Source organism: Mastigoproctus giganteus, chromosome 7, assembly GCF_048544385.1.
Source record: "Mastigoproctus giganteus isolate SK-2022 chromosome 7, ASM4854438v1, whole genome shotgun sequence".
NCBI classification, from domain to species: Eukaryota; Metazoa; Arthropoda; class Arachnida; order Uropygi; family Thelyphonidae; genus Mastigoproctus; species Mastigoproctus giganteus.
This window is the reverse complement of record NC_143581.1, coordinates 5,893,238-5,916,182: the sequence shown is the minus strand read 5'-3', so window position 1 is coordinate 5,916,182 and position 22,945 is coordinate 5,893,238. Positions and strand designations below refer to the sequence as shown.

At 40.4% G+C, this 22,945-nt stretch overlaps 1 protein-coding gene across 4 annotated transcripts in view; it reads left to right on the top strand.

The window, feature by feature from the left end:
* LOC150082454 (proteolipid protein 2-like) overlaps nucleotides 1–22,945 on the top strand; it is a 219,331-nt gene that overhangs the window by 77,765 nt on the left and 118,621 nt on the right. The gene's annotated exons all lie outside the window — the stretch shown is intronic.

Genomic DNA, 22,945 nt, shown 5'->3' with positions numbered 1-22,945 from the left:
TTATAACTTTCAAAATTCGGTCAACAATCTCTTGTTACTGAATGCGAGTTTAAGTGAAAGAGAGTGAAATATTTCAAATAAAATTGGAGATGCTTCGTTGTTCCTACTCCAGAAATGACTGGACGAAAACGGTTTTCAAATATGGTAAGCTAAAAGTGGACTAGAATTATAATAATTATAAAATGAATAAATTTTCATATAGAAAAATGTTGTATATTATTCGGTTGCTTTTTTTTTTTTTTATGGTCTTAGGCACATTCGAACTTTAAAAATGCAGAGATAGTTATCTGTAAAGTTCAATATCATATCACCTGTTATTCTACTGGAACATCCTGTTCTTTTTATATTATATAAAAACTGCATAATATTAAAATAATATATTTTATATAATATAATTTTATATTATTATATTATTTTTATTAATTAAGGACAACAACAACAACAAGAGCATTAAATAATGAACAAGAGGTAACGATACTGAAGGCATTCTGTGATTATTATTATTATTATTATTATTATGAGCCATATGCTGCAAGGAAGCTTGAGGCTTTTGCTGCACCAGGATAAAAAGAATTTCTGAATTGCCCTGAGAGAGAGTCAGAAGTAAAAGGAAACCACTAAGAAAGAGAAGAATGAGGATATCATCATTTGGTGTGCCAAGCCCATACTCACCAGATGTGAGCCCCTGGAATGGTTGAATATAAACCTAATGAATAGGGCGATTGTCAAATCAAAAACTTTCATTTCACGTTGATTGTATCAAAATCTGGGACTCTGAGGCCAAACTCTTGTTGGAAAGAGTTGAAACTGAGGAATATTCCTATATCACGCAAGATATAGGAATATTTCATATATATTATACTCCTTAATCACCTCAATCAGATCACCTCCAGGTGCGATGTAATCTGATTGAGCTGTATAAGGTCTTTAATGGTTTGAGCAATCTCAGTGTATGGGATTCTTTTTCTTGCTCGAATTACGAACCTGAGGGAGCAGAAATTCAAATTGAGGAAAGACAGTTATAGAATAGATGTGCGGAAATATGCCTTTAGCCAATGGGTGGTTCATTGCTGGATTAAACTTCCACCTGTCGTTGTGGAAGTTGATAGCTTAAATAAATTCAAGGAAGAATTGGACAAACTTTTGGAGCGAACGTTAGATTTACATAATTGCAAAGCATGAGAAGCGAGTTTCGATCACCTGGTATAGGATAACTATTGAGGAAGGATGATTGTAGAGTTGTTGTTGTTGTTGTTGTTAGGTTTTATGAGCATCGGCAACTAAGGCCATGTTGTTCCTTGTATATTGGCTGTAAATTGCGTGTGTTCTAAGGTCGATTTTCTGTTTGCCCGAGTTTCAGGGAGAAAACACCATGCTACCCAAGCGTGAGACTGATTTGCTCAGCCACGTTGTGAAAAAGATCCATAAAAATTCCTCCCGTCATCAATGGGATTCGAACCCGGGTCCTTTCTACCCGGTGTGGGGAGGACGACAATCCTACCAAGTGTGCTATCCACGAATGCTTGCAGAATAAATGTACGGAAATTTGCCTTTAGCCAGCGGATGGTAGATTAATAGAGCGAAATTCCATCTGTTGTTGTGGAAGTTAATAGCGTAAATAAATTCAAGTAAGAACTAGACAAACTATTGGAGGGAATGAATAGGTGAAATGGGAGGTGGGTTTTCTTTGGCTGATGCTGGATAAGCCTACTTTCGTGCATCATATGCAATGCCACTACTAATGCTAATGCTATTATCAGAATAAATAAACAAACTTAACACAAACAATGACAACAAAATATCGCTGGTGCAAACAGGAGTTAATCATCATTCTTTCACACTGTGTGGGAAACACACGCGTTAGAATCCCGTCGATTTTTTTTTATCGGATAATTTTATATTATGGCAAAGTCACTGGGTCTCAGAAGAGGGCTACATGGTTTTATCTGTCCGAAACTTGGGTTTTTCGTCCAAGAAACAAAGCACACCGACCAAATAATATTCACATATACAGATACAATGCTTTGATGCTCATTTTTAGCTTCCTTGGCATTTAACAACAAAATACTAAGAAAACGGGTACACTGTATAAAACATTCTGTGATATCAAAACACACGTCTAGTGAATAAAACTGCTGACCTGGGCTATTTTGTTTCGTCTTTAGCATTAGCATTAGTAGAGGCATATGATGCAAGAAAGCAAGCTTATGCAGCATCAGCCAGAAAAAAAAAAAAAAAAAAACTTCCACTTCACCCCTCCGTTCGTTCGAAATACCTGTCCAGCTGAGCCTTAAATTTATTTAGGCTATCAACTTCCACAACAAGGGATGGAAGTCTGTTCCACCAACCAACTACCTGCTGGCTAAATGAAAATTTCCGCACATCTGTCTTTCCTCAATTTGAATTTATGCCCTCTCAGGTGATTATTCTGAGCAAGAGGAAGAATCCCATCAGCATTGAGCATGCTCAAACCATTAAAGGCTTTATACACCTCTATCAGATCACCTCGCTGGTGCCTAGTCCCCAGACACTGTAATTTGCAAAACTTAAACCTTTCTTCGTAAGAGCAACCCTTTGTTCCATTCACTAATCTTGTTGCCCTTCTCTGTACTCGTTCCAACAGCTCTACATCCTTCTTGAAATGAGGCCTCCAGACCTGTATACAGTACTCAAAGGTGTGGCCTGACCATTGCCTTATTACAAGGGAATAATCATCTCCTTATCCCTGCTAGAAAAATATCATTGACAAGACACCATGAGCTACTCTTGCAGCCCGTCTGCACTGCTCAGAGAACTTCATATCTGCCTGGACAATTACCCCCAGGTCCTTTTCATTCTCTACCACTGTAAGTGTAGTACCACAGAGTTGATACGTCACTCTGGGGTTGCTGTTTCCCATATGTAGTACTGCCGACCGAGCTAGCCGGGTGGGTAAATTGCCTGCCTGGCAACCCAAAGATCGCGGGTTCGAATCCCGCCTCGGGCTTGGATTAGAGTACTGCAAAAATCTTGGGAGGTGCATTATGGCCACAGAAGCCGATGCACCAACAACTACCAAATATACATATATATATATATGTAGTATTTTACATTTGTCAATGTTAAACTTCATTTGCCACCTCTCAGCCCATCTGCTCAACCTTTCCAGATCCTGTTGCAGCAGCATAATGTCAGTAGTGACCTTGACAACCCTGCCAACAAAGGTTGGCAGGGTTGTCAAACAACCACTGAACCCTGAGGGACTCCACTAATAACATTAGTCCACGATGAGCAGTGTCCATTGATTACCACTCTCTGTCTTCTCCCCCTCAACCACCCTTTTATCCCTAGCAGCAATTTGCCTCCAATGCCACACTGCTCCAATTTGAGCAACAGTCTTCCATGTGCAACAGTATTACAAGCCTTTCTAAGAACCAAATATATAATATGAAAGTTATTCCCTGCATCCAGTTCTTTTGTGACTGCATCATAGTATCCAATCAAATTGGTCAGGCAAGACTTCCCCTTAACAAAACCATGCTGTGTCCGAGCTATAACTGAAGTCTTGTCTAGATGATCCTGCAGTGCTTCTTTAACCAGTGCCTCCATTTATTTTCAGGGAACAGAAGTAAACTCACAGGTCTATAATTACTTGTGTCAGCCTTTGATCCTCCTTTGTGAATTGGGGTTACATTTTCACATCTCCAGTCTGTGGGTACCTCCCCTGAGTCCAAGGAAGCTCTCATAATTATGGCTAACGGATTCCTTACTTCCTTTGCTGCCTCCTTTAATATAACTGGATAGATCCCATCCACTCCGGTTGCCTTTTTTATGTTTATCCTCAACAATTTCTCCTCCACTTTCCTCTTAGTTATTACAAAATCATCTAGCTCACTGTCAGAGTTTACTTCACCTCTGGCATTCCCTTCCTGAATAACTCCTCATGTGTGAATGTTGATGCAAAATATTCATTTAGTTTGTTAGTTACCTGAGAAGGATCATCAACAGTTGAACCATCAATATCCAGTGGACCAATCTGTTCATCCCTTTCCTTCTAGAGTTTACATAGGTAAACTCTAGAAGTCTTAAAAACAGCAAAGAGTTCTAGGTAAACTGTAGAACTCTTTGCTGTTTTACTTTGCATCCTTTGCCAAGGATTTCTCATAATCTGCCTTTGCCTGCCTAATCTCCTTTGTGACTTGGTTACAAACCAGCTTATATCAATCATAGGCTTCCATGTCACTCATTAATTTATATGTATCCCATGCATTTCTCTTCTCTGCCATATGTCTCATTAGTTCATCTGACATCCGTATAGGCCTAAACCTTAGTTGGTATGTAAAGCCTAGTAGCTTCCAAGATAAGTTTTTTGAATGCTTCCCATTTGGAATTTGCTGTTGGTAACATCATCATCAGTTGGTCCCACTGTATAGAATTTAAATACTGTCTCAGACCATCATAGTCGCCTTTACGAAAGCAATAACCCTTCCCTTTACCCCTAATGGTAGTTACCTCTTTGAGTAAATCCCACTTCAGCACACTGTGATCACTGCCACCTAGTGGTTCATTTACCTGCAGATTCTTAATGCATGAAGAATCACTACTGATAATCAAATCAAGAGTATTCCTCCTTCTAGTTGCCTCTCGAACATGCTGATGTAGAAAACAATCATCCAATAAATCCACAAAAGTCTTGCTAGTGTGTGAGTGACCAGCCCCCAAATTCCAGTCAATATCTGGGAAATTAAAATCCCCCATTATAAGTCTCTCTGATTTAGTGGCCCACTCTATTTCCCCGTACAGTTTCTTATTATACTCATCAGAGGCATTAGGCCTATAGCACACTCCTACTCTCAATTTTGATCTGCCAATGCTTATGTCACACCAAACTGACTCGACACTGCACTGTCCAACGATATCGACTGGCTTCACTTCCTTGGATTTTATGTGTTTTTTAACTAATAGCATAACCCCTCCTCCCTTCCTATCCTGTCTATCCTTTCTGTAGACATTATATTCCCCAAATTCCAGTTCTGCATTCCTTATATCTTATTGGCACCACGTCTCTGAAATCCCCACAATATCTGCCTTTGATGTTTTGAGCAATACCTCAAATTCATCAAATTTATTTACCAAACTCCTAGCATTGGTGTACACGCAATTGGTGTTCTTTAATTAAGTCAGTTTTGGTTCTTTTATGGGACGCAAAGTAAACAACTGAACTTTAGGTATTCCTGGTAATTTATACAAAGTTCGGGTTGTATGGATGCATGAATGTACATACAAGCACGTGCGCGTGCACGCACACACAAACAGTTCCAAGTTATGGTTTACACATACACTGTGGGAATTAGAGCTGAAGGTTGTAAAGGAGCAAAACGACTTTGTGCTTTGATACAATCAGACATGAGGTTTATCACTGAACCACTGAAATAAATTGCCTGCCTGGGTCGTCCAAGTTGACAATTTGCTAACGTTTAAGGGGAATATTGATCGGTACCTTCTGAAGGTGGGAAGGTATGATCAAAGGGATACAGATTTCATACCTTTTTGTTTTATTCTGATGTAGAGATAACCTAATAAGAGATTACCTTCCTTGCATCTTTTGGTCATACTACATACCGATTCTAAATGACACAATTTTCTGTTATTTATCAAATTGCAGTGACTGAGCCTCACCTACGAGAGTGATCAAGCATATATCGATTTTCCCTTCACCGTTCTATCCCAACCTAGGTCTTGGTCAGTTAATAGTTATCCTATACGGCCTTTTGGGAACGAGGTTATTACCATGTTGACCAAGATTTTTGCAGCTCCGGTGAACGCTAGTTTTCATTTATATATAGTCGTTTTTATTGACTTAATTGTTATACTAAATTATTTTCTATACGCAGCTTTATAGTTCTAGCCAAGTTCCCTGATCTAGCAAAGAAGGATGTCTTTGTTTGTGCTAGGTGCAGAGACTACGAAGAAATTAGGCGCTAACTCAGCGTTCTGATATGCATCTATTGGAGTTTGAGGTGTAGGGCAAATTCCTGACAATAAATTAATATGAAGAAGGATCCACCAGGTGACAGTGATCACAGTGTACTGATGAGGGATTTACTTAAACATGTAACTACTATCAAAGGTAAAGGGAAGAGTTTTTGTTCCGTAAAGGTGACTACAGTGGTCTCAGACAGTTTTTAAATTCTATACGGTGTGATCAACTGATGATGTTACCAACGGTGAATTCTAAATCTGAAACATTCAGGGACTTAATCTTGGAGGCTACTAGGCTTTTCATACCAACTAGGAAATACTGTTCAAAGTTCAGGCCTAAATGGATGTCGGATGAATTAATGAGGCTCCTGGCAGAGAAGAAAAATGCATGGGACGCATATAATTCATCAGGCGACACAGAAGCCTATGGCAGATATAAGCTAGTCTGGAATCAGGTCACAAAGGAGATTAGGCAGGTGAAGGCAGATTACGAGAAATCTTTGGCAAAGGATGCAAAGAAAAACAGCAAAGAGTTCTTTACTTATGTGAACTCTAGAAGGAAGGGGATGAATCAAATTGGTCCACTTAACATAGATGGTTCGACTATTTATTTATTGATGATCCTCAAGTAGCTGATAAACTGGGTAATTATTTTGCATCTACATTCACACACGAGGAGTCGTTTAAGGAGGGAAATGTCAGAAGATTATCAAACTCTAACAGGGTGCTACGTGATTTTGTAATGATTGAGAGCAAAGTGGAGGAGAAATTGTTGAAGTTAAACATAAAAAAGGCACCTGGGGTGGATGGAATCTATCCAGTTACATTAAAGGAGGCAACAAAGGAAGTAAGCAAACCCTTAGTCATAATTATGAGAGCTTCCTATGACTCAGGGAAGGTACCCAGGGAAAGTACTAGAGAAAAGAATATCCTAGACGTCATCATCATCCATGAATCAGATGACATAACAGGGCTGACAGTAGAGGAACCAGTAGCAGGAAGTGATCATGGAGTTCTACGGTGGATGATGAAGAGAGGTAACAGTAGTAAAAGGCAAAGGAATTGGTTATAATTTCAGAAAAAGAAATTGCGATGCCTTAAGGTGCTATATGGCCTCTATTAATTGGGTAGATATCGCACAGAGAACGAATACAATTGAACTGTGGTATGCTTTTAAAACATTAATCACAGACGCCTTGAATGCGTATTTACCATTAAAAAAATACTCCACGAGGAGGGTTACAAGTTGGATGAATAGTGAAGTTGCCACATTACTTGAGCAGAAAAAGGTGGCATGGAAAGGTTACAGAGCAATAAAAAGTACTGAAGCCTATAACAGCTACAAGATGATCTGTAATAGAGCCACAGAAAAGGTTCGACAGACAAAGGCAGTTTATGAGAAAACTCTAGCAAACAGAGCAAAGAGGTGGGGATAAAGAATTCTTCACATATATAAATGCTAAGAAGAGCAGGACAAACCAGATCGGACCTTTACATAAGGGAAAGGGGATAGTATTAAATACACCAGCTGCCGTTGCAGATGAACTCAACAATTTCCTCAGATTTACAGAAGAAAAACCTTTTGTGGCAATGGGAAATTGTAGGAGCGAAGTTAAAAAATATGTAATTAATGATATTGAAATTTCGCAAGATTATTTAATGAAAAACATTCGAGTCTACAGGCCAGTAAGGCTGCTGGAGTTGATGGAATATACCCTATACTCTTAAGGGAGGCGGCAAGTGAGTGCATTGAACCATTGAGGCTAATTATGCGAGCATCACTAGACTCTGGGGAGATTCCGTTGGATTGGAAAAGTGTCAATGTATCTTCCATACATAAGGGTGAAGTGGGAAATTATCGACCTGTCAGTCTGACTTCAGTGCTAGGGAAAATCATAGAGGCTATGATCAAGGGTGGAATTCAGGATCATTTGGATCGAATTGAAATTCTCAAGGATACTCAGCATGGTTTTGTAAAGGGAAAATCATGTTTAACAAATCTGGTTCGCTATTTTGAAAGCGTCACTCATGAGCCGGATTTAGGGAATAATTTCGACATTGTTTATTTAGATTTCAGCAAAGCTTTTGACTCAGTACCATATGAGTGGTTGCTTTATAAGCTGGAACAGGTTGGAATCACTGGGAAAATCCTTAGAAGGACAGCAGGATGGCTTCAGGGCAGGAGGCAGAGGGTTGTGATAAATGGATATTCCTCAGATTGGGTTGATGTAAGAAGTGAGGTTCCCCAAGGATTAGTATTAAGACCACTGTTGTTTTTAATTTTCATAAACGACATCGATGAAGTGATAGAGGGCGTGAATTCTAAATTTGAAGATGATGTTAAAATTGGTAGAGTAGTTAATGATCACTGTCAAGCTGAGCTTCTTCAGAGACTTAGATAGATTTCAGGAATGGTCAGAAAAATGGCAGCCATGCTTTAATCCAACAAAGTGTAAGATATTACACCTGGGAAACAGTAATCACAAAATAACTTATTCACTTGGTGGAGTTCAACTAAACCCAGTAGGGACTTGGAGGAAAGGGACTTGGGTGTTACAATACGGTCAGACACGAAATTCACTGAGCATTGTAAACAGGTTGCAAGGAAGGCCCATGGTGTCCTATCGATGATCTATCGAACTTTTGCAAGTAGAGATAGGGACGTGATAATCCCATTATATAAGGCTTATGTTAGACCACACTTGGAATACTGTGTTCAAGTATGGAGACCGCACCTAAAGAAAGACATCGAGCTTCTTGAAAGGGTGCAAAGACGGCTAACTCGCCTGGCGCAATCGGCAAAAGGGCATCCTTATGAAGAAAGACTTCGAATATGTGGGTTGTAGAGTTTGGAAACTAGACACCCTAGAGGAGATTTGATTAAGGTGTTTAAGGCTCTGAGAGGCATCAGTAAAATGAATGAGGACGAAATTTTCAAGATTATAAATGATGCTAGAACTAGGGGACATAAATTCAAGTTACGGGGGGAAATGTTTAGATTGGACTGCAGGAAGTTTTATTTTAGCCAGCGAGTTATAAATTACTGGAATAAATTGTTGCCTACATGGGTGGTAGAGGCTGACAGTCATCTGGATAGTACCTTCGGGTGAGGGAAACGCATAGGATGATTGGTTTAATTTCCTTTTCTTTTATTAATTATTAGTTTTTTTTTCATTGCTTTATTCTGTTTTTTATTTATTTATTTATTTTTATTTTTTGGCTGGTGCAGCATAAGCCATAGGCTTTCTTGCACCATGCGGCCATTACTAATACAAAATAATACAAATACCCATGGACTGGAGATGTTCAAATGTATCACCAATTTACAAAGGGGATTCAAAGGGTAACACAAATAATTACAGATCTGTTAGTTTAACTTCTGTTCCGGGGAAACTAATGGAGTCACTGGTTAAAGAGGTGATACGGGATCACCTAGACAAGATAGCAGTAATAGCTCAGACACAGCATGGGTTTGTTAAGGGGAAGTCTTGTCTGACTAATTTGTTTGGATACTACAAAGGAACTGGTCACAAAGGAACTGGATGCAAAAAATAATTTTGATATCATATACTTGGATTTCAGGAAAGCTTTTGATACTGTTGCACATGGAAGACTGCTGTACAAATTGGAAGGTTATGACATGAAGTGCAAGTTACTGCAATGGATAAAAGGATGGTTGAGTGGGAAACGGCAGAGAGTGGTAATAAATGGACACTGCTCTACGTGGACTAATGTCATTAGCATATTCCCCTAGGCAGGACCGCCTCAAGTGGGTAGGTGAGGTAAGCAAAGCTTACGGGCGGCAGTTCAAGAGGGCGCCAAAAAAATTTTGACATACACAAGTCGGACCAATGTTTAATTAACCAACTTCTTTATAGCGAAATTTTCTGTTTAGCGATACGCGCAATATCACATGTTCTTTCATTTCGCTCAAAGTGTTTCATAATTTCGTTTTTTTCCTCTATCAACAGAGGCGGTATAGGAAAGGGTTACTGGGGAAACCGGTGGGCCGGAGGCCGGTGTGATTTTGATCATAAACAATATGGCCCTAAACACTTGTATGAGGCCGCTACAAGTTTTCCCTGGTAAGAATTTTTGACATCTATCAATAATGCTTTTCTTTTCTCTCTGAATCTGTAGTATCTTCACCAGCACGCTTCCTTTTCACACTTTTTTCAAGTATTTTACTCATTTTTAGAGTATAAAAAGGACAAAAATGAGAAGGCACTTTGATACACATAAAGCTACCCGCTTTTAGCAACTGAATAAACAAAGCAGTAAAGACAAAAACACCATTATCACCTATCGCTAGCTCACATTTTACTAAAACACATTTCTGGAGGTGACTACTATAAAACAATAAAAATAATTTCCAGTTGCGCTCCTGCTAGTGGAATTTGTTATAAACTCGATCTAATTGCATTTGCGATAATACCCACAGCTGCCATTTTGGGTTTTTATGTTATTATGGTGAAATGTGTTTCCCCTTCACTGAAATCGTCAATCATATGAAAAACATAAATACATTTTCAGAAACTTCTCTTCATTCAGTTCGGGTGATTCCAGAGTTCGATTATAAACACGAAGGCGAATCGTGCATAAGTCAATCCGGTTCGTGTTATCATTATTATTATAGAGACAGCGTCCACAGCAAACATGAGACCAGAAATCAGACAATAGGAGAATACTTGGACACACTGAAGCAGAACCTCTTCGCACTCAGCAAGAGACTATGCAGATACAAAGAGAGCTCCCAGAGGAAATTAAACAACCGAATCTTCGATGAGGACGAAAGAGCCTTCTACAGGAAACTGGGTGAACATGAGAAAGCAGGAAAGGGACCACCCGAGAAGAAAATGATCGAAGAGTTCTGGGGAAATATTTGGAGCAGTGAAGTAAGACATAACAGCAGAACACCCTGGATAGAAGTAGAAAGGAAGAAAACGAAGAACATTCAAGAGATGAGAGAGTGGGAGATTCCAGAAGAAGAAGTAAAACAGTCCATCAGGAACACCCACAATTGGCGAACCCCGGGAATTGATAACATACACACCTACTGGTACAAAAAGCTCACCTGCACACATAAGCACCTAGCACAGCAGTTCACTCGAATGATAAGCAACCCGGAGACAATCCCGATGTTTCTCACTGAAGGAGTCACATATTTGAAGCCTAAAGATGAAGATACAAGAAACCCGGCGAAATACAAGCCATTCACATGCCTCCCAACGCAAAGAAAGAGCAAAGGATGCAAGGATCAATTAATCATAGATGCTGCAGTTAGGGAGCAAGCCTTCAAGAAGCAACGCAACCTATACACGGCCTTCACATATTTGAAACCTAAAGATGAAGATACAAGAAACCCGGCGAAATACAGGCCAATTACATGCCTCCCAACGATGTACAAGATCCTGACCAGCTGCATAACTAAGAAGATATCAGACTACTTAGAGAGTCAGAACATAATGGCCGAACAGCAGAAAGGATGCAAGCAGAAGAGCAAAGGATGCAAGGAGCAATTAACCATAGATGCCGCAGTTATGGAGCAAGCCTTCAAGAAGCACCGCAACCTACACACAGCCTACATCGATTACCGCAAGGCTTTCGACTCCATACCTCATAGCTGGCTAATAGAGACACTGACGATCTACAAGGTCAATTCGATAGTGACAAACTTCCTAGGAGCAACAATGGTGAAATGGAGTACCACCATTAAGGTCGAGAACATCACAACCAGGCCAATCCCCATTAGAAGAGGAATCTTTCAGGGAGATGCTCCGAGTCTGCTATGGTTCTGTCTAGCACTCAACCCGCCATCCACCATGCTCAACGGCAGCAAGTATGGATAACCTCAAAGAAGGAACAAGAACCTGTACATCCTCACCCACCTGATGTACATGGATGACATCAAGCTCTATGCGGCAACCGAGAAGCAACTCCAGCAACTACTCCGAATCACCGAAGAATTCAGAAAGGACATCAGGATGAAATTTGGTCTTGAAAAAAGCAAGACCCACACACTGCACCAGGGAAAATTAGTTGGCCAAAACTACCAGCTGCTGACTGGTAAAGAGATCGATGTCAGAAGGAGAAACCTACAAATACCTAGGGATGATGCAGGCTGAGCAGTTGGAACACAAGGAAATCAAGAAGTGCCTGACCGAAAAATATCATTAGCATTAGTAGAGGCATTTGATGCAAGCTTATGCAGCATCAGCCAAAAAAAAAAAAAAAAAAAAAAAAAACCCACTTCCACTTCACCCCTCTGTTCGTTCAAAATACCTGTCTAGCTGAGCCTTAAACTTATTTAGGCTATCAACTTCCATCAGACTACATCAGAGCCTCAGAAGCCTGCTGAAAGCAAAATTGAAAGGAGGGAACACAGTTAAAGCCATAAACACCTATGCAGCTCCAGTAATAACATACACATTCGGGGTCATGGATTGGACTAACACCGAGCTAGAAGATATCATGCGAAAGACAAAGACAATGATGACCAAGAGTCGCCAACACCACCCGAATTCTGCAGTGGAGAGAATAACAATACCTCGGAAAGAGGGGGGGAAGGGGCCTGATAGACCTGACAGAACAACAGAAAACAGTGATAGTTAACCTGAAGGCCTACTTCGAAAACAACACAGCACCACTCCACCAGGCCATAAGGAAGATAGATAAGGGGTATACCCCACTCAACCCAAGCGAGGAAACCCCTCCCGCCCAAACGGTACAAGAAACGAAGATAGAAAGATGGGCAAAGAAGTCAATCCATGGCAGACACTACAATGACCTCCATGAAGATCACATCGATAACATTGCTTCCAATGCATGGGTCACAAGCGGGACGCTCTTGCCCGAGACTGAAAGTATTGATGCTGGCCATCCAAGACCAGGTAATCAACACCAGGAACTATAGAAAATACATCGCAAAGAATCTCGGAATGTCAGATGATACATGTCGACGATGCCACCTGGCCTCAGAAACGATCCAACACGTCACCGCGTGCAAGGTGATCACCAGACTGAGTACACTCATAGACACAACCAGGTAGCCAGGATCATACATCAGAAGCTTGCGAGGAAATACCAGTTGACCAAAGAAAGTGTACCATACTACAAGTACAAATCCCAGGCAGTACTAGAGACCCGAACCCACAAGCTGTACTGGGACCGCGCCATAATAACGGATAAGACCATCCCGCACAACAGACCGGACATAAGCCTTGTGGACAAGATGGAAAAGGCTACCTACCTAATTGACATAGCGGTGCCGAAGACTAGAAATGTCCAGAAAACCCATGAGGAAAAAAATTAGGAAGTACACAAACCTGAGACATGAGATCAAGGAGATGTGGCATATGCAAGAAGTATCAACCATTCCAGTCATCGTGTCAACCACCGGTATGGTACCAAAGACTCTACATAGCAGCCTAGTACCAATAGGTCTCCCACAGAACACCTACAAGGAACTCCAGAAAGTCGCAATCCTGAACACCTGTAGGATAGTCAGAGGGTTCCTCGACCGACAGTAAAACCAGACATAACAACAACGACCCTGTGTACTTGGTAGCAGTACCCGTGACGGAGTGGAATCCCCCAATCGGGGAGAAATAATATAAGAGCAACAGCAATCATTATTATTATTATTATTATTATTATTGTGCAAGGAAGCCTAAGGCTTATGCAGCACCAGCCAAAAAAATTCCCGAGTTATCCTGAAAGAGAGAGAGAGAGTGCAAGCAAGCAAGCAAGAGTCAGAAGTAGTAGGGAATCACCAAGAAAGAGAAAAATGATGATATCCAGCATCCAGCTCAGGACCCTGGATGTGCCAAGCCCATACTCACCAGATGTGAGCCCCTGGACATCGTTCCCCTATTTATAAACCGTGTATGATCGATTCGGTAGTGTAAACACGTATTATACGAGGACTGACCATACTGTATACTGTATTTTAATTTTTTCTCAGGGTAAGTATTTTTTTGTGTTACTATGTGCAACTTACTTGTTAGCATCTGCTTATAGCTTCGATTCTTTGTACGATTTCAATTTTTTAGCATTGCTTATAAATATCACGAAGCTCACCTCTTAATCCGTATGGTTAAAATATAATGAAGAAATTAAAATGGGAAATTAAAAAATAGAAAAAAATTCCCCTAGGGGAAGAAAGAGAAGAACCAAGAGTCCTAACGTTGGAGTTTCGCAGTTGCATCATCAGTTGATTTATTCTGAGTGGTAAAAAAGTTAACTCTAGTTCCCATGGTTAGCACACGCGCGTGCCCGAAATTTTACATGTTATCCTGCAAGGTTCAGTCAGAATATCATTCAATGGCTAAAGATTCGTGTATTAATAATAGTTTATAACTGGAATTCAGTTTTGTTAATATTATTGCACAATCTGTTTGAGTGTTATTATTATGTGAATGCGAATGTTGACTGAGTTCTTTGGCTGAATAATTAGCATGGAGGCCGATTTAGTGATATAGATCATTTGCAGTTTTAATGGATTCAAATTTGGCATTAGGATAACTACAGACACTGCGGTTTACCTGCACAGGCCAGGTTTGTGCAACGCAGGCCGCCTGAATGGCCATCTGGCCCGGTCTATGTAAATTTGGGCAACGACAGATATTGCCATCCACAGATCTGTAGGTCTGTGCATGTAGATGTGGTTTTACCAAATATGGCCCACACAAAGAACCTTGTGAAGGCGCACTCAACTCCATAAACAAATTCCCTACTTGATGAAATTGTTCTATAATTATTAGCTTCACACGTTCTGCTTGTAATTGGGCCTCTGACGTCGATAATTTCCAGATTCTGGGTTATGAGAGTGAGCAAACAGCAGGTTAGGCAAAAAACCAAACACAGTGAACGAAACAAATAATTCATATTTAATGCATCTTAAATTATTCTTCACTACCCTTAAGCTGTATGAAGAAATTCTTCTTCTCGCTGCCTTTAAAGATAATTTTACTCCATTTGAATTGTTACAATATATTTTTAAAAACAATTTTACAGATACTTTTCCAAATGTAGCAGTTGCAACTAAGGATTTTTCTAACTTTACCAGTTTCAGCTGCCTGAGGTGAACGGAGTTTTTCAAAATTAATATTTTGATTAATTTTAATTATTTACGATTGACAACTTTCTCAACAACTTTCTAATTTGGCAATAATATCAATAGAAAATGTTACTTACTGTCTTTAGAAACACTAAAGACAGTAAGCTACTGCAACAGAATCTAGAAAAGTTTGGCAGATGGGCTGAGAAGTGGCAACTGAAGTTTAACTTTGACGAATATAAAGTACTCCATATGGGTAACAGTAACCCAGGAGAAACGTGCCAACTTTGTGGTACTACACTCAGGGAGGTGGAGAATGAAAAAGACCTGGGGGTAATTGTGCAAGCAGATATGAAGTTCTCTGATAGTGCAGACGGGCTGCCAGAGCAGGTCATGGAGTTTTGTCAATGATATATAGGAATTTTGCTAGCAGAGATAAGGAGGTGGTTATCCTTTGTATAAGGCAATGGTCAGGTCACACCTTGAGTACTGTATACAGGTCTGAAGGCTTCATTTTATGAAGGATGTAGAGTTGCTAGAACCAGTACAGAAAAGGGAAACAAGATTGGTGAGAGGAAAACAGGGGTGTGCTTACGAAAAACTGCTTAAGTTCTGCAAATTGCAGCATCTGGAGACTAGGCACCTGCGATGTGATCTGATAGAGGTGTATAAAGTCTGGAATGGTTTGAGCAGGCTCAATGCTGACGGGATACTTCAGCTTGCTCAGATTAAGAACCTGAGGGGGCATAGATTCAAATTGAGCACAGTTGTAGAATAGATGTGCAGAAGTTTGCCTTTAGCCAGCGGGTAATTGATTGCTGGAACAAACTTCCATCTGTTGTTTTTGAAGTTGATAACTTAAATAAATTTAAGGCTGAACTAGACAAACATTTGGAGTGACCGGATGGGTGAAAGGGGAAAGGCTTTTTTTTTTTTTTTTTTTTTTGGCCGATGCTGTATAAGCTGCTTTCTTGCACCATATGCCTCAACTAATGCTAATGCTATTACCTGATGACATAAACTCAGATGAAATAATGCGAATCTAACATCCCTCAACTGCTTGACTAATAGAGGATAGTCCAAACTTTCAATTCTTTCCAAAAGTGCTTTCAGAATTATTATTCTTCAAACTGGGAAATAATTTTATAATCATCATGTACTTTCTGTGTTGAAGCTACCAATTAATAAGATTGGTATATGGCAACGGGCTAGATATACGAGTATAATTAAAATGGGCTATCTAAGACAATTATTTGGATGGTTTGCCTTGTGTACCCAACAAGGCAAACCATCCAAAATGTAACACCTGACTCGCACAAGGTGTTACATCTTGTCCCAAATACGAGCCAGATTATAATGTTTTACCTGATTTGATAACATTTAGCGTTCCACTTAATGGTACGTAAAGAAGAGCATCCCATTTTTATATACATATTGGTACATGTTTTAGAAGGCGGTTCTGAGGTACTATATTAGAATGTCATCTTGACAAATGGAAGAAATTAGAATTAGATTTTCAAAAAAATAAATAATAAATGTTTCTTTTTCTGTATTGTTTGCAAGATGAATTAAAACAGATTATTATTATTATTATTATTTGTTGACAAATAATATTAATAATGCGCAGTTGAGTGCACGCCTTAAGTTGGAGACAGTGCTTAAATTAGAAAGTAGAATGCTGATATTTGTCAACAAAAGAATTGCATTAAATACACTTAGTTGACGCTTTATTAGGCACATCTGTCCTTTTCTGAAAGGTGCACTCCTTCTCCTTCAGTAACAGTATCAAATGCTAGTACCATAAGATATACATTTTTTTCTTTTTTTTTGGCAATGTCGTCTGCTGTGGTTTTCACGCACGACTGTGTTTTGTGTCTATCGATTATTATTATTAATCAGTCTTCGCGGGTGGCACATTGGTAATAATCGCCGTTCACCCCACACAGGGTTCAAAAGCCCCAGGTTCACATCCTGTCAATGATGCGATGAAATTTTGTGGCCTTCGCTTAGTTTGTCGATCTCAGGCGATGATAACAAGATTCCTTCCCCCTCCCTCAGCAAAATCAGGTTTTACTTTCAGCCAAAGTGGCAAACCGACCAGAGAGCAAAGGTAATCTGCAGATATAATACGCAGGTAGATGGAGTAATTTTCGAGTGGTTCTAACCTGACAATAATATTTAAAAAAAAAAAAAAAAGGTTTCTTCATTTATGGGATTATTCCGCCCCATGACGAGTACTGGTACTGGTGCATTGGGGTGGGTGGTTATTATTACTGTTAGTCGAGGAACTTGTTTACTGTCCTACGTGAGTTCAGAATCATGGCTTTCTGGAGTTCTGAGTAACTGTTCCCTGGGTGGCCCATTGCTGCTATGGTGGCTCTTTGGCACCATGTCGGGTGTTGATAGTGATACGGATAATCATTACTTGTTCCATATGCCAAATTTCTTTGACTTCCTGTCTTAGGTTTCTGTACTTTCTGATCATTTTTTTCGTAGGTTTTCTGGAGGTTGTTGGAGTTGGGTACTGCCATTTCGATCAGGTAGGTAGCCATTTCCTTCTTGTCGATGAAGGATATGTCTAGTCTATCTAGAAGGATAGTCTAGGCCTAAATGGTTGTCAAATGAACTAATGAGACTCGTAACAGAGAAGAAAAATGCATGGGATGCATATAAATTATCAAGCGACTCAGAAGCCTATGGCAGATATAAGCTAGTCTGTAATCAGGTCACAGAGGAGGTTAGGCAGGCGAAGGCAGATTATGAGAAATTCTTGGCAAAAGATGCTAAGAAAACAGCAAGGATTTCCTTACTTATATAAACTCTAAAAGGAAGGGGATGAATCTGATCGGTCCACTTGACATCGATGGTTCGACTGTTGATGATCCTGCTCAGATAGCAAACAAACTGAATGAGTATTTTGCATCTACATTCACACATGAGGAATTATTAAGGTTTGAAAATGGCAGAAGGTTATCAAATTGTAGCAGGATACTTAATAATTTTGTAATAACTGAGGGCAAAGTGGAGGAGAAATTGTTGAAGTTAAACATAAGAAAAGCACCTGGGGTGGATGGGATCTATCCAGTTATATTAAAGGAGGCGGCAAAGCAACTAAGCAAACCCTTAGCCGTAATTATGAGAGCATCCTTGGACTCAGGGCAGGTTCCCACCGACTGGAGATGTGTAAATGTATCCGCAATTCACAAAGGGGGATAGAAGGGTGACACGAGTAATTACAGACCAGTTAGTTTAACTTCTATTCCGGGTAAAATAATGGAGTCGCTGGTTAAAGATGCATTGCAAGATCATCTAGACAAGACTGCAGCAATAATTCAGACACGGCATGGGTTTGTTAAGGGAAAGTCTTGTCTGACAAATTTGATAGGATATTATGATGTGGTTACAAACGAACTGGATGCAAAAAATAATTTTGATATCATACATTTGGATTTCAGGAAAGCTTTTGACACTGTTGCGCATGGAAGACTATTGTACAAATTGGAGCAGAATGGTATTAAGGGTAAGTTGTTACAATGGATAAAAGGATGGTTAAGTGCGAGAAGACAGAGGGTGGTAATCAATGGGTGCTGCTCTTCTTGGACTAATGTTATTAGTGGAGTCCCACAGGGTTCGGTGTTAGGTCCACTGTTGTTTTGTATATTTATCAATGATAGGTCCACTGTTGTTTTGTATATTTATCAATGATATTGATGAAGGTATATCAGGCGTAATGTCGAGGTTTGCAGATGATACAAAGGTTGGCAGGGTTTTTAATGACAGTAATGGCAGTGTGCTAGTGCAACAGGATCTAGATAATTTGGGCAGATGGGCTAAGAAGTGGCAACTGAAGTTTAACCTTGACAAATGCAAAGTACTGCATATGGGTAGAAGTAACCCCAGAGAAACGTACCAACTGTGTGGTACTACACTTAAGGTGGTAGAAAATGAAAAAGACCTGGGAGTAATTGTGCAGGCAGATATGAAGTTTTCTCAGCAATGCAGACAGGCTGTCAGAGCAGGTCATGAGGTTTTGTCAATGATATATAGGAATTTTGCTAGCAGGGAAAAGGAGGTGATTATCCCTCTGTATAAGGCAATGGTCAGGCCACGCCTTGAGTACTGCGTACAGGTCTGGAGGCCTCATTTTAGGAAGGATGTAGATTTACTCGAGCGTGTACAGAGAAGGGCAACAAGATTGGTGAGGGGAATGAAGGGATCCTCTTACCAAGAGAGGCTTAAGTTCTGCAAATTGCAGTGGCTGGAGACTAGGCACCTGCGCGGTGATCTGATTGAGGTATATAAGGCCTTGAATGAGTTGAGCACGCTGAATTCTGATGGGATCCTTCCACTTGTTCAGATTACGAACCTAAGAGGGCATAAATTCAAATCAAGAAAAGACAGATGTAGAATAGATGTGCGGAAATTTGCCTTTAGCCAGCGGGTGGTTAATTGCTGGAACAAACTTCCATCTGTCGTTGTGGAAGTTGATAGGTTGAATAAATTTAAGGAGGAACTGGACAGGCATTTGGAGGGAATGGTGTGATTTTTTTTTTTTTTTTTGAAATGGCTGATGGTGCTGATGCTGCATAAGCTCATACATTTGCTTTCTTGCATCACATGCCACTACTACTACTACTACTACTACTGTCATGCAAGATCTTCTTGTTCGTCATTATGCGATGGTCCCAGTATAGTTTATGAGTAGAGATCTCTAATATGGCGTGGGGTTCATACTTGTAATACGGTACACTTTCTGTGGTCAACTGGTATTTTTATGCTAGCTTCTGATCCTGACATATTATCTTGGCGACCTGGTCGTGTCTGTGAGTGTACCCCGTCAGGGTGATTACCGTGCATCTTGCATGGTTACGCTGAATTGTTTCTGGGGGAAGGTGGCATCGTCGACATGTGTCATCTGTCACTCAGGGTTCCTTGGCGATGTATTTCCTATAGTTGATTACCTGGTCTTGAATGGCGAACATGAATGCTTTAGCTTCGGGGAAGAGCTTTTCATTCGTGAGCCATAAGTTGGAAGTCATCTTATACTCAATCTTAACAGGAAAAACCCGCTCACACCGACAGAACAAACCGAGAGAGAGAGAGAGAGAGAGAGAGAAAGAGAGAGAGAGAGAGAGATGAAGAAGGCACTCCACGGCAGACGCTACAATTATCTCAATCAAGACTGTATAGATAAGTGTTGTAGGCCGTTTGTTAATCTTTCTTATGGCTTGATAGATTGGTGATATATTTTCCTGGAAGTAGTCTTGCAAGTTCTCAATCGCCTTCTCTTGTTCAATGCGGTCAATCAGTCCTCCCTCCTTCTTTTCAGGCTATGATCAGTCTCTCAATGGCCAACTTCTGATGGTGTTGGCGCCTCTTTAGCATTAGCATTAGCAGAGGCATTTGATGCAAGAAAGCAAGCTTATGCAGCATCAGCCAAAAAAAAAAAAAACCCACTTCCACTTCACCCCTCTGTTCGTTCAAAATACCTGTCCAGCTGAGCCTTCAACTTATTTAGGCTATCAACCTCCACCACAAGGGATGGAAGTCTGTTCCACCAACCAACCACCCGCTGGCTAAAGGCAAATTTCCGCACGTCTATCCTACATCTGTCTTTCCTCAGTTTGAATTTATGCCCTCTCAGGTGATTTTTCTGAGCTAGAGGAAGAATCCCATCAGCATTGAGCATGCTTAAACCATTCAAGGCTTTATACACCTCTATCAGATTACCTCGCTGGTGCCTAGTCTCCAGACACTGTAATTTGCAAAACTTAAGCCTTTCTTCGTAAGAGCACCCCTTTGTTCCATTCACTAATCTTGTTGCCCTTCTCTGTACTCGTTCCAGCAGCTCTACATCCTTCTTGAAATGAGGTCTCCAGACCTGTATACAGTACTCTAGGTGTGGCCTGACCATCGCCTTATACAATGGAATAATCACCTCCTTATCCCTGCTGGAAAAATTCCTGTATATCATTGACAATACTCCATGAGCTACTCTTGCAGCCCGTCTGCACTGCTCAGAGAACTTCATATCTGCCTGCACAACCACCCCCAAGTCCCTTTCATTCTCTACCACTGTCAGTGTAGTACCACAGAGTTGATACGTTGCTCTGGGGTTGCTGTTTCGCATTTGTAGTACTTTACATTTATCAATGTTAAACTTCATTTGCCACCTCTCAGCCCATCTGCTCAACCTTTCCAGATCCTGTTGCAGCAGCATAGTGTCAGTAGTGTCCTTGACAACCCTGCCAACCTTTGTATCGTCTGCAAACTTGGACATTAAGCCCGATATACCATCATCAATATCATTTATAAATACAGAAAACAATAATGGACCCAACACTGAGCCCTGAGGGACTCCACTAATAACATTAGTCCACGATGGGCAGTGTCCATTAATTACCACTCTCTGTCTTCTCCCCCTCAACCACCCCTTTATCCATAGCAGCAATTTACCTCCAATGTCACACTGCTCCAATTTGTGTAGCAGTCTTCCATGTGCAACAGTATCAAAAGCCTTTCTAAGATCCAAGTATATAATATCAAATTATTCCCTGCATCCAGTTCTTTTGTGACTGCATCATAGTATCCAATCAAGTTGGTCAGGCAAGACTTCCCCTTAACAAAACCATGCTGTGTCTGAGCTATAACTGAAGTCTTGTCTAAATGATCCTGCAGTGCTTATTTAACCAGTGCCTCCATTAATTTTCCTGGAACAGAAGTTAAGCTCACAGGTCTATAATTACTGGTGTCAGCCTTTGATCCTCCTTTGTTAATTGGGGTCACATTTGCACATTTCCAGTCTATGGGTACCTCCCCTGAGTCCAAGGAAGCTCTCATAATTATGGCTAAGGGTTTGCTTACTTCCTTTGCTGCCTCCTTTAATATAACTGGATAGATCCCATCCACCCCGGGTGCCTTTCTTGTGTTTATCTTCAACAGTTTCTCCTCCACTTTACTCCCAGTTATTTCAAGATTCTGTAGCTTACTGCTAGAGTTGAATACACCTCTGGCATTCCCCTCGCTGAATAACTCCTCATGTGTGAATGTCGATGCAAAATATTCATTTAGTTTGTTAGCTACCTGAGCAGGATCATCAACACTTGACCCATCAATATCAAGTGGACCAATCTGATTCATCCCCTTCCTTCTAGAGTTTACATAAGTAAAGAACTCTTTGCTGGTTTTCTTTGCATCCCTTGCCAAGGATTTCTCGTAATCTGCCTTCGCCTGCCTAACCTCCTTTGTAACTTGGTTGCATATCAACTTGTATCTATCATAGGCTTCTGTGTCATGTGTAAATTTGTATGTATCCCATGCATTTTTCTTCTCTGCCATATGCCTCATTAGTTCATCTGACATCCATTTTGGCCTAAACCTTGAACAATATTACTTAGTTGGTATGTAAAGCCTAGTAGCTTGCAAGTTAAGTTCTTTGAATGCTTCCCATTTTGAATTTGCTGTTGGTAACATCATCAGTTGGTCCCACTGTATAGAATTTAAATACTGTCTCAGTCCATAGTAGTCGCCTTTACGGAAGCAATAACCCTTCCCTTTACCCCTAATGGTAGTTACCTCTTTGAGTAAATCCCACTTCAGCACACTGTGATCACTGCCACCTAGTGGTTCATTTATCTGCAGATTCTTAATGCATGAAGAATCACTACTGATAATCAGATCAAGAGTATTGCTCCCTCTTGTTGCCTCACGAACATGCTGATGTAGAAAACAATCATCCAATAAATCCACAAAAGTCCTGCTAGTGTGTGAGTAACCAGCCCCCAAATTCCAGTCAACATCTGGGAAATTAAAATCTCCCATTATAAGACACTCTGATTTACTGGCCCACTCTATTTCCCTGTACAGTTCCTTATTATACTCATCAGAGTCATTAGGCCTATAGCACACTCCTACTCTCAATTTTGA